Source organism: Ambystoma mexicanum, chromosome 3p (genome assembly GCF_040938575.1).
Source record: "Ambystoma mexicanum isolate Mex_15411 chromosome 3p, UKY_AmexF1_1, whole genome shotgun sequence".
Classification (NCBI taxonomy): Eukaryota; Metazoa; Chordata; class Amphibia; order Caudata; family Ambystomatidae; genus Ambystoma; species Ambystoma mexicanum.
In genome coordinates, this window is record NC_090925.1 from 82,469,846 (window position 1) to 82,481,885 (window position 12,040).

A 12,040-nucleotide genomic window follows, 5' to 3' on the forward strand; every position below is an offset into this window, starting at 1 on the left:
TGGGTAAAAAATTCTGGGGCGATGTGCGCAAATCATACCTCTGCGGATTCCCACGGGTGTCCTCTTTTCGGAAATGCTTGGGGTTCCCTGTTTTCCTTGGTGGCTTGGACACCCGAGGCCCATATCTGTACGTTGTGCCGGTCGGCAGAATATCTGAGATTTCCCTCTGAAAACAGACTTGGGGTTACTTGTGTTTTAGGCTTTCCCCTTGGCGGCCAGGTAGGTGCACCCACACATGTGGGGTACCGTATTCATCAGAACACCTGTGGAAACGCGTGACGGTAGGCCATGTTTTGTTGGGGGCGTGTTTCGATGGGTGCGTCGAGCGAAATGTGCGGAAAAAGCATTTTTTTCCCCACATTTCGGACTTTGCGGGTCTCTCTGGGTAAAATATTCTGGGGCGATGTGCGCAAATCATACCTCTGCGGATTCTCACGCGTGTCCTCTTTTCGGAAATGCATGGGGTTCCCTGTTTTCCTCAGTGGCTTGGACACCCGAGGCCCATATCTGTACGTTGTGCCGGTCGGCAGAATGTCTGAGATTTCCCTCTGAAAACAGCCTTGGGGTTACTTGTGTTTTAGGCTTTCCCCTTGGCGGCCAGGTAGGTGTACCCACACATGTGAGGTACCGTTTTCATCGGGACACGTGTGGGAACGCGTGACGGTAGGCCATGTGTTGTTGGGGGCGTGTTTCGATGGGTGCGTCAAGCGAAATGTGCGGAAAATGCGTTTTTTTCCCCAAATTTCGGACTTTGCAGGAGTGTCTGGGTAAAATATTCTGGGGCGATGTGCGCAAATCATACCTCTGCGGATTCCCACGGGTGTCCTCTTTTCGGAAATGCATGGGGTTCCCTGTTTTCCTTGGTGGCTTGGACACCCGAGGCCCATATCTGTACGTTGTGCCGGTCGGCAGAATGTCTGAGATTTCCCTCTGAAATTAGACTTGGGGTTACTTTTGTTTTAGGCTTTCCCCTTGGTGGCCAGGTAGGTGCACCCACACATGTGATGTAGCATTTTCATCGGGACACCTGTGGGAACGCGTGACGGTAGGCCATGTGTTGTTGGGGGCTTGTTTCGATGGGTGCGTCGAGCAAAATGTGCGGAAAATGCGTTTTTTTCCCCAAATTCCGGACTTTGCGGGGCTGTCTGGGTAATAAAATCTGGGCCGATGTGCGCAAATCATACCTCTGCGGATTCCCACGGGTGTCCTCTTTTCGGAAATGTATGGGGTTCCCTGTTTTCCTCGGTGGCTTGGACACCCGAGCCGAGGCCCATATCTGTACGTTGTGCCGGTCGGCAGAATGTCTGAGATTTCCCTCTGAAAACAGACTTGGGGTTACTTGTGTTTTAGGCTTTCTCCTTGGTGGCCAGGTAGGTGCACCCACACATGTGAGGTACCATTTTCATCGGGACACCTGTGGGAACGTGTGACGGTAGGCCATGTGTTGTTGGGGGCGTGTTTCGATGGGTGCGTCAAGCGAAATGTGCGGAAAATGCGTTTTTTTTCCCAAATTTCGGACTTTGCAGGGGTGTCTGGGTAAGAAATTCTGGGGCGATGTGCGCAAATCATACCTCTGCGGATTCCCACGGGTGTCCTCTTTTCGGAAATGCATGGGGTTCCCTGTTTTCCTCGGTGGCTTGGACACCCGAGGCCCATATCTGTACGTTGTGCCGGTCGGCAGAATGTCTGAGATTTCCCTCTGAAAACAGACTTGGGGTTACTTGTGTTTTAGGCTTTCCCCTTGGCGGCCAGGTAGGTGCACCCACACATGTGAGGTACCGTTTTGATCAGGACACCTGTGGGAACGTGTGACGGTAGGCCATGTGTTGTTGGGGGCGTGTTTCGATTGGAGCGTCAAGCGAAATGTGCGGAAAATGCGTTTTTTTCACCAAATTTCGGACTTTGCAGGGGTGTCTGGGTAATAAAATCTGGGCCGATGTGCGCAAATCATACCTCTGTGGATTCCCACGGGTGTCCTCTTTTCGGAAATGCATGGGGTTCCCTGTTTTCCTCGGTGGCTTGGACACCCGAGGCCCATATCTGTACGTTGTGCCGGTCGGCAGAATGTCTGAGATTTCCCTCTGAAAACAGACTTGGGGTTACTTGTGTTTTAGGCTTTCCCCTTGGCGGCCAGGTAGGTGCACCCACACATGTGAGGTACCGTTTTGATCAGGACACCTGTGGGAACGTGTGACGGTAGGCCATGTGTTGTTGGGGGCGTGTTTCGATTGGAGCGTCAAGCAAAATGTGTGGAAAATGCGTTTTTTTCCCCAAATTTCGGACTTTGCGGGGCTGTCTGGGTAAAACATTCTGGGGCGATGTGCGCAAATAATACCTCTGCGGATTCCCACGGGTGTCCTCTTTTCGGAAATGCATGGGGTTCCCTGTTTTCCTTGGTGGCTTGGACACCCGAGGCCCATATCTGTACGTTGTGCCGGTCGGCAGAATGTCTGAGATTTCACTCTGAAAACAGACTTGGGGTTACTTGTGTTTTAGGCTTTCCCCTTGGCGGCCAGGTAGATGCACCCACACATGTGAGGTACCGTTTTCATCGGGACACCTTTGGGAACGCGTGACGGTAGGCCATGTGTTGTTGGGGGCGTGTTTTGATGGGTGCGTCGAGCGAAATGTGCGGAAAAAGCATTTTTTTCCCCACATTTCGGACTTTGCAGGGCTGTCTGGGTAATAAATTCTGGGGCGATGTGCGCAAATCATACCTCTGCGGATTCCCACGGGTGTCCTCTTTTCGGAAATGCATGGGGTTCCCTGTTTTCCTCGGTGGCTTGGACACCCGAGGCCCATATCTGTACATTGTGCCAGTCGGCAGAATGTCTGAGATTTCCCTCTGAAAACAGCCTTGGGGTTACTTGTGTTTTAGGCTTTCCCCTTGGCGGCCAGGTAGGTGCACCCACACATGTGAGGTACCGTTTTCATCGGGACACCTGTGGGAACACGTGACGGTAGGCCATATGTTGTTGGGGGCGTGTTTCCATGGGTGCGTCAAGCGAAATGTGCGGAAAATGCATTTTTTCCCCAAATTTCAGACTTTGCAGGGGTGTCTGGGTAATAAAATCTGGGCCGATATGCGCAAATCATACCTCTGCGGATTCCCACGGGTGTCCTCTTTTCGGAAATGCATGAGGTTCCCTGTTTTCCTTGGTGGCTTGGACACCCGAGGCCCATATCTGTACGTTGTGCCGGTCGGCAGAATGTCTGAGATTTCGTTCTGAAAACAGACTTGGGGTTACTTTTGTTTTAGGCTTTCCCCTTGGCGGCCAGGTAGGTGCACCCACACATGTGAGGTACCGTTTTCATCGGGACATCTATGGGAACGCGTGACGGTAGGCCATATGTTGTTGGGGGCGTGTTTCGATGGGTGCGTCAAGCGAAATGTGCGGAAAATGCGTTTTTTTTACCCAAATTTCGGACTTTGCAGGGGTGTCTGGGTAAAAAATTCTGGGGCGATGTGCGCAAATCATACCTCTGGGGATTCCCACGGGTGTCCTCTTTTCGAAAATGCATGGGGTTCCCGTTTTCCTTGGTGGCTTGGACACCCGAGGCCCATATCTGTACGTTGTGCCGGTCGGCAGAATGTCTGAGATTTCCCTCTGAAAACAGACTTGGGGTTACTTGTGTTTTAGGCTTTCACCTTGGCGGCCAGGTAGGTGCACCCACACATGTGAGGTACCGTTTTCATCGGGACACCTGTGGGAACGCGTGACGGTAGGCCATGTGTTGTTGGGGGCGTGTTTCGATGGGTGTGTCAAGCGTAATGTGCGGAAAATGCGTTTTTTTCCCCAAATTTCGGACTTTGCAGGGCTGTCTGGGTAATAAAATCTGGGCCGATGTGCGCAAATCATACATCTGCAGATTCCCACGGGTGTCCTCTTTTCGGAAATGCATGGGGTTCCCTGTTTTCCGCGGTGGCTTGGACACCCGAGGCCCATATCTGTACATTGTGCCGGTCGGCAGAATGTCTGAGATTTCCCTCTGAAAACAGACTTGAGGTTACTTGTGTTTTAGGCTTTCCCCTTGGCGGCCAGGTAGGTGCACCCACACATGTGAGGTACCGTTTTCATCAGGGCACCTGTGGGAACGCGTGACAGTAGGCCATGTGTTGTTGGGGGCGTGTTTCGATGGGTGCGTCAAGCGAAATGTGCGGAAAATGCGTTTTTTTCCCCAAATTTTGGACTTTGCGGGGTTGTCTGGGTAAAAAATTCTGGGGCGATGTGTGCACATCATACCTCTGTGGATTCCCACGGGTGTCCTCTTTTCGAAAATGCATGGGGTTCCCCGTTTTCCTTGGTGGCTTGGACTCCCGAGGCCCATATCTGTACGTTGTGCCGGTCGGCAGAATGTTTGAGATTTCCCTCTGAAAACAGACTTGGGGTTACTTGTGTTTAAGGCTTTCCCCTTGGCGGCCAGGTAGGTGCACCCACACATGTGAGGTACCGTTTTCATCAGGACACCTGTGGGAACGTGTGACAGTAGGCCATGTGTTGTTGGGGGCGTGTTTCGATGGATGCGTCAAGCGAAATGTGCGGAAAATGCGTTTTTTCCCCCAAATTTCGGACTTTGCAGGGGTGTCGGGGTAATAAAATCTGGGCCGATGTGCGCAAATCATACCTCTGCGGATTCCCACGGGTGTCCTCTTTTCGGAAATGCATGGGGTTCCCTGTTTTCCTCGGTGGCTTGGACACCCGAGGCCCATATCTGTACGTTGTGCCAGTCGGCAGAATGTCTGAGATTTCCCTCTGAAAACAGACTTGGGGTTACTTGTGTTTTAGGCTTTCCCCTTGGCGGCCAGGTAGGTGCACCCACACATGTGAGGTACCGTTTTCATCAGGACACCTGTGGGAATGTGTGACGGTAGGCCATGTGTTATTGGGGGAGTGTTTCGATGGGTGCGTCGAGCGAAATGTGCAGAAAAAGTGTTTTTTTCCCGACATTTCAGACTTTGCGGGGCTGTCTAAAAAAATTCTGGGGCGATGTGCGCAAATAATACCTCTGCGGATTCCCACGGGTGTCCTCTTTTCGGAAATGCATGGGGTTCCCTGTTTTCCTCGGTGGCTTGGACACCCGAGGCCCATATCTGTACGTTGTGCCGGTCGGCAGAATGTCTGAGATTTCGCTCTGAAAACAGAGTTGGGGTTACTTGTGTTTTAGGCTTTCCCCTTGGCGGCCAGGTAGGTGCACCCACACATGTGAGGTACCGTTTTCATTGGGACACCTGTGGGAACGCGAGACGGTAGGCCATGTGTTGTTGGGGGCGTGTTTTGATGGGTGCGTCGAGCAAAATGTGCAGAAAAAGTGTTTTTTTCCCGACATTTCAGACTTTGCGGGGCTGTCTGGGTAAAAAATTCTGCGGCGATGTGCGCAAATCATACCTCTGCGGATTCCCACGCGTGTCCTCTTTTCGGAAATGCATGGGGTTCCCTGTTTTCCTTAGTGGCTTGGACACCCGAGGCCCATATCTGTACGTTGTGCCGGTCAGCAGAATGTCTGAGATTTCCCTCTGAAAACAGACTTGTGGTTACTTGTGTTTTAGGCTTTCCCCTTGGCAGCTAGGTAGGTGCACCCACACATGTGAGGTACCGTTTTCATCAGGACACCCGTGGGAACGCATGACGGTAGGCCATGTGTTGTTGGGGGTGTGTTTCGATGGGTGTGTCAAGCGAAGTTTTCGGAAAATGCGTTTTTTCCCCCGAATTTCGGACTTTGCAGGGGTGTCTGGGTAAAAAATTCTGGGGCGATGTGCGCAAATCATACCTCTGGGGATTCCCACAGATGTCCTCTTTTCGAAAATGCATGGGGTTCCCCGTTTTCCTTGGTGGCTTGGACACCCGAGGCCCATATCTGTACATTGTGCCGGTCGGCAGAATGTCTGAGATTTCCCTCTGAAAACAGACTTGGGGTTACTTGTGTTTTAGGCTTTCACCTTGGCGGCCAGGTAGGTGCACCCACACATGTGAGGTACCGTTTTCATCGGGACATCTATGGGAACGCGTGACGGTAGGCCATATGTTGTTGGGGGCGTGTTTCGATGGGTGCGTCAAGCGAAATGTGCGGAAAATGCGTTTTTTTTACCCAAATTTCGGACTTTGCAGGGGTGTCTGGGTAAAAAATTCTGGGGCGATGTGCGCAAATAATACCTCTGCGGATTCCCACGGGTGTCCTCTTTTCGGAAATGCATGGGGTTCCCTGTTTTCCTCGGTGGCTTGGACACCCGAGGCCCATATCTGTACGTTGTGCCGGTCGGCAGAATGTCTGAGATTTCCCTCTGAAATTAGACTTGGGGTTACTTTTGTTTTAGGCTTTCCCCTTGGTGGCCAGGTAGGTGCACCCACACATGTGATGTAGCATTTTCATCGGGACACCTGTGGGAACGCCTGACGGTAGGCCATGTGTTGTTGGGGGCTTGTTTCGATGGGTGCGTCGAGCAAAATGTGCGGAAAATGCGTTTTTTTCCCCAAATTCCGGACTTTGCGGGGCTGTCTGGGTAATAAAATCTAGGCCGATGTGCGCAAATCATACCTCTGCGGATTCCCACGGGTGTCCTCTTTTCGGAAATGTATGGGGTTCCCTGTTTTCCTTGGTGGCTTGGACACCCGAGCCGAGGCCCATATCTGTACGTTGTGCCGGTCGGCAGAATGTCTGAGATTTCCCTCTGAAAACAGACTTGGGGTTACTTGTGTTTTAGGCTTTCCCCTTGGTGGCCAGGTAGGTGCACCCACACATGTGAGGTACCGTTTTCATCGGGACACCTGTGGGAACGTGTGACAGTAGGCCATGTGTTGTTGGGGGCGTGTTTCAATGGGTGCATCAAGCGAAATGTGCGGAAAATGCGTTTTTTTCCCCAAATTTCGGACTTTGCAGGGGTGTCTGGGTAAAAAATTCTGGGGCGATGTGCGCAAATCATACCTCTGCGGATTCCCACGGGTGTCCTCTTTTCGGAAATGCTTGGGGTTCCCTGTTTTCCTTGGTGGCTTGGACACCCGAGGCCCATATCTGTACGTTGTGCCGGTCGGCAGAATATCTGAGATTTCCCTCTGAAAACAGACTTGGGGTTACTTGTGTTTTAGGCTTTCCCCTTGGCGGCCAGGTAGGTGCACCCACACATGTGGGGTACCGTATTCATCAGAACACCTGTGGAAACGCGTGACGGTAGGCCATGTTTTGTTGGGGGCGTGTTTCGATGGGTGCGTCGAGCGAAATGTGCGGAAAAAGCATTTTTTTCCCCACATTTCGGACTTTGCGGGTCTCTCTGGGTAAAATATTCTGGGGCGATGTGCGCAAATCATACCTCTGCGGATTCTCACGCGTGTCCTCTTTTCGGAAATGCATGGGGTTCCCTGTTTTCCTCAGTGGCTTGGACACCCGAGGCCCATATCTGTACGTTGTGCCGGTCGGCAGAATGTCTGAGATTTCCCTCTGAAAACAGCCTTGGGGTTACTTGTGTTTTAGGCTTTCCCCTTGGCGGCCAGGTAGGTGTACCCACACATGTGAGGTACCGTTTTCATCGGGACACGTGTGGGAACGCGTGACGGTAGGCCATGTGTTGTTGGGGGCGTGTTTCGATGGGTGCGTCAAGCGAAATGTGCGGAAAATGCGTTTTTTTCCCCAAATTTCGGACTTTGCAGGAGTGTCTGGGTAAAATATTCTGGGGCGATGTGCGCAAATCATACCTCTGCGGATTCCCACGGGTGTCCTCTTTTCGGAAATGCATGGGGTTCCCTGTTTTCCTTGGTGGCTTGGACACCCGAGGCCCATATCTGTACGTTGTGCCGGTCGGCAGAATGTCTGAGATTTCCCTCTGAAATTAGACTTGGGGTTACTTTTGTTTTAGGCTTTCCCCTTGGTGGCCAGGTAGGTGCACCCACACATGTGATGTAGCATTTTCATCGGGACACCTGTGGGAACGCGTGACGGTAGGCCATGTGTTGTTGGGGGCTTGTTTCGATGGGTGCGTCGAGCAAAATGTGCGGAAAATGCGTTTTTTTCCCCAAATTCCGGACTTTGCGGGGCTGTCTGGGTAATAAAATCTGGGCCGATGTGCGCAAATCATACCTCTGCGGATTCCCACGGGTGTCCTCTTTTCGGAAATGTATGGGGTTCCCTGTTTTCCTCGGTGGCTTGGACACCCGAGCCGAGGCCCATATCTGTACGTTGTGCCGGTCGGCAGAATGTCTGAGATTTCCCTCTGAAAACAGACTTGGGGTTACTTGTGTTTTAGGCTTTCTCCTTGGTGGCCAGGTAGGTGCACCCACACATGTGAGGTACCATTTTCATCGGGACACCTGTGGGAACGTGTGACGGTAGGCCATGTGTTGTTGGGGGCGTGTTTCGATGGGTGCGTCAAGCGAAATGTGCGGAAAATGCGTTTTTTTTCCCAAATTTCGGACTTTGCAGGGGTGTCTGGGTAAGAAATTCTGGGGCGATGTGCGCAAATCATACCTCTGCGGATTCCCACGGGTGTCCTCTTTTCGGAAATGCATGGGGTTCCCTGTTTTCCTCGGTGGCTTGGACACCCGAGGCCCATATCTGTACGTTGTGCCGGTCGGCAGAATGTCTGAGATTTCCCTCTGAAAACAGACTTGGGGTTACTTGTGTTTTAGGCTTTCCCCTTGGCGGCCAGGTAGGTGCACCCACACATGTGAGGTACCGTTTTGATCAGGACACCTGTGGGAACGTGTGACGGTAGGCCATGTGTTGTTGGGGGCGTGTTTCGATTGGAGCGTCAAGCGAAATGTGCGGAAAATGCGTTTTTTTCACCAAATTTCGGACTTTGCAGGGGTGTCTGGGTAATAAAATCTGGGCCGATGTGCGCAAATCATACCTCTGTGGATTCCCACGGGTGTCCTCTTTTCGGAAATGCATGGGGTTCCCTGTTTTCCTCGGTGGCTTGGACACCCGAGGCCCATATCTGTACGTTGTGCCGGTCGGCAGAATGTCTGAGATTTCCCTCTGAAAACAGACTTGGGGTTACTTGTGTTTTAGGCTTTCCCCTTGGCGGCCAGGTAGGTGCACCCACACATGTGAGGTACCGTTTTGATCAGGACACCTGTGGGAACGTGTGACGGTAGGCCATGTGTTGTTGGGGGCGTGTTTCGATTGGAGCGTCAAGCAAAATGTGTGGAAAATGCGTTTTTTTCCCCAAATTTCGGACTTTGCGGGGCTGTCTGGGTAAAACATTCTGGGGCGATGTGCGCAAATAATACCTCTGCGGATTCCCACGGGTGTCCTCTTTTCGGAAATGCATGGGGTTCCCTGTTTTCCTTGGTGGCTTGGACACCCGAGGCCCATATCTGTACGTTGTGCCGGTCGGCAGAATGTCTGAGATTTCACTCTGAAAACAGACTTGGGGTTACTTGTGTTTTAGGCTTTCCCCTTGGCGGCCAGGTAGATGCACCCACACATGTGAGGTACCGTTTTCATCGGGACACCTTTGGGAACGCGTGACGGTAGGCCATGTGTTGTTGGGGGCGTGTTTTGATGGGTGCGTCGAGCGAAATGTGCGGAAAAAGCATTTTTTTCCCCACATTTCGGACTTTGCAGGGCTGTCTGGGTAATAAATTCTGGGGCGATGTGCGCAAATCATACCTCTGCGGATTCCCACGGGTGTCCTCTTTTCGGAAATGCATGGGGTTCCCTGTTTTCCTCGGTGGCTTGGACACCCGAGGCCCATATCTGTACGTTGTGCCAGTCGGCAGAATGTCTGAGATTTCCCTCTGAAAACAGCCTTGGGGTTACTTGTGTTTTAGGCTTTCCCCTTGGCGGCCAGGTAGGTGCACCCACACATGTGAGGTACCGTTTTCATCGGGACACCTGTGGGAACACGTGACGGTAGGCCATATGTTGTTGGGGGCGTGTTTCCATGGGTGCGTCAAGCGAAATGTGCGGAAAATGCATTTTTTCCCCAAATTTCAGACTTTGCAGGGGTGTCTGGGTAATAAAATCTGGGCCGATATGCGCAAATCATACCTCTGCGGATTCCCACGGGTGTCCTCTTTTCGGAAATGCATGAGGTTCCCTGTTTTCCTTGGTGGCTTGGACACCCGAGGCCCATATCTGTACGTTGTGCCGGTCGGCAGAATGTCTGAGATTTCGTTCTGAAAACAGACTTGGGGTTACTTTTGTTTTAGGCTTTCCCCTTGGCGGCCAGGTAGGTGCACCCACACATGTGAGGAACCGTTTTCATCGGGACATCTATGGGAACGCGTGACGGTAGGCCATATGTTGTTGGGGGCGTGTTTCGATGGGTGCGTCAAGCGAAATGTGCGGAAAATGCGTTTTTTTTACCCAAATTTCGGACTTTGCAGGGGTGTCTGGGTAAAAAATTCTGGGGCGATGTGCGCAAATCATACCTCTGGGGATTCCCACGGGTGTCCTCTTTTCGAAAATGCATGGGGTTCCCGTTTTCCTTGGTGGCTTGGACACCCGAGGCCCATATCTGTACGTTGTGCCGGTCGGCAGAATGTCTGAGATTTCCCTCTGAAAACAGACTTGGGGTTACTTGTGTTTTAGGCTTTCACCTTGGCGGCCAGGTAGGTGCACCCACACATGTGAGGTACCGTTTTCATCGGGACACCTGTGGGAACGCGTGACGGTAGGCCATGTGTTGTTGGGGGCGTGTTTCGATGGGTGTGTCAAGCGTAATGTGCGGAAAATGCGTTTTTTTCCCCAAATTTCGGACTTTGCAGGGCTGTCTGGGTAATAAAATCTGGGCCGATGTGCGCAAATCATACATCTGCAGATTCCCACGGGTGTCCTCTTTTCGGAAATGCATGGGGTTCCCTGTTTTCCGCGGTGGCTTGGACACCCGAGGCCCATATCTGTACATTGTGCCGGTCGGCAGAATGTCTGAGATTTCCCTCTGAAAACAGACTTGAGGTTACTTGTGTTTTAGGCTTTCCCCTTGGCGGCCAGGTAGGTGCACCCACACATGTGAGGTACCGTTTTCATCAGGGCACCTGTGGGAACGCGTGACAGTAGGCCATGTGTTGTTGGGGGCGTGTTTCGATGGGTGCGTCAAGCGAAATGTGCGGAAAATGCGTTTTTTTCCCCAAATTTTGGACTTTGCGGGGTTGTCTGGGTAAAAAATTCTGGGGCGATGTGTGCACATCATACCTCTGTGGATTCCCACGGGTGTCCTCTTTTCGAAAATGCATGGGGTTCCCCGTTTTCCTTGGTGGCTTGGACTCCCGAGGCCCATATCTGTACGTTGTGCCGGTCGGCAGAATGTTTGAGATTTCCCTCTGAAAACAGACTTGGGGTTACTTGTGTTTAAGGCTTTCCCCTTGGCGGCCAGGTAGGTGCACCCACACATGTGAGGTACCGTTTTCATCAGGACACCTGTGGGAACGTGTGACAGTAGGCCATGTGTTGTTGGGGGCGTGTTTCGATGGATGCGTCAAGCGAAATGTGCGGAAAATGCGTTTTTTCCCCCAAATTTCGGACTTTGCAGGGGTGTCGGGGTAATAAAATCTGGGCCGATGTGCGCAAATCATACCTCTGCGGATTCCCACGGGTGTCCTCTTTTCGGAAATGCATGGGGTTCCCTGTTTTCCTCGGTGGCTTGGACACCCGAGGCCCATATCTGTACGTTGTGCCAGTCGGCAGAATGTCTGAGATTTCCCTCTGAAAACAGACTTGGGGTTACTTGTGTTTTAGGCTTTCCCCTTGGCGGCCAGGTAGGTGCACCCACACATGTGAGGTACCGTTTTCATCAGGACACCTGTGGGAATGTGTGACGGTAGGCCATGTGTTATTGGGGGAGTGTTTCAATGGGTGCGTCGAGCGAAATGTGCAGAAAAAGTGTTTTTTTCCCGACATTTCAGACTTTGCGGGGCTGTCTAAAAAAATTCTGGGGCGATGTGCGCAAATAATACCTCTGCGGATTCCCACGGGTGTCCTCTTTTCGGAAATGCATGGGGTTCCCTGTTTTCCTCGGTGGCTTGGACACCCGAGGCCCATATCTGTACGTTGTGCCGGTCGGCAGAATGTCTGAGATTTCGCTCTGAAAACAGAGTTGGGGTTACTT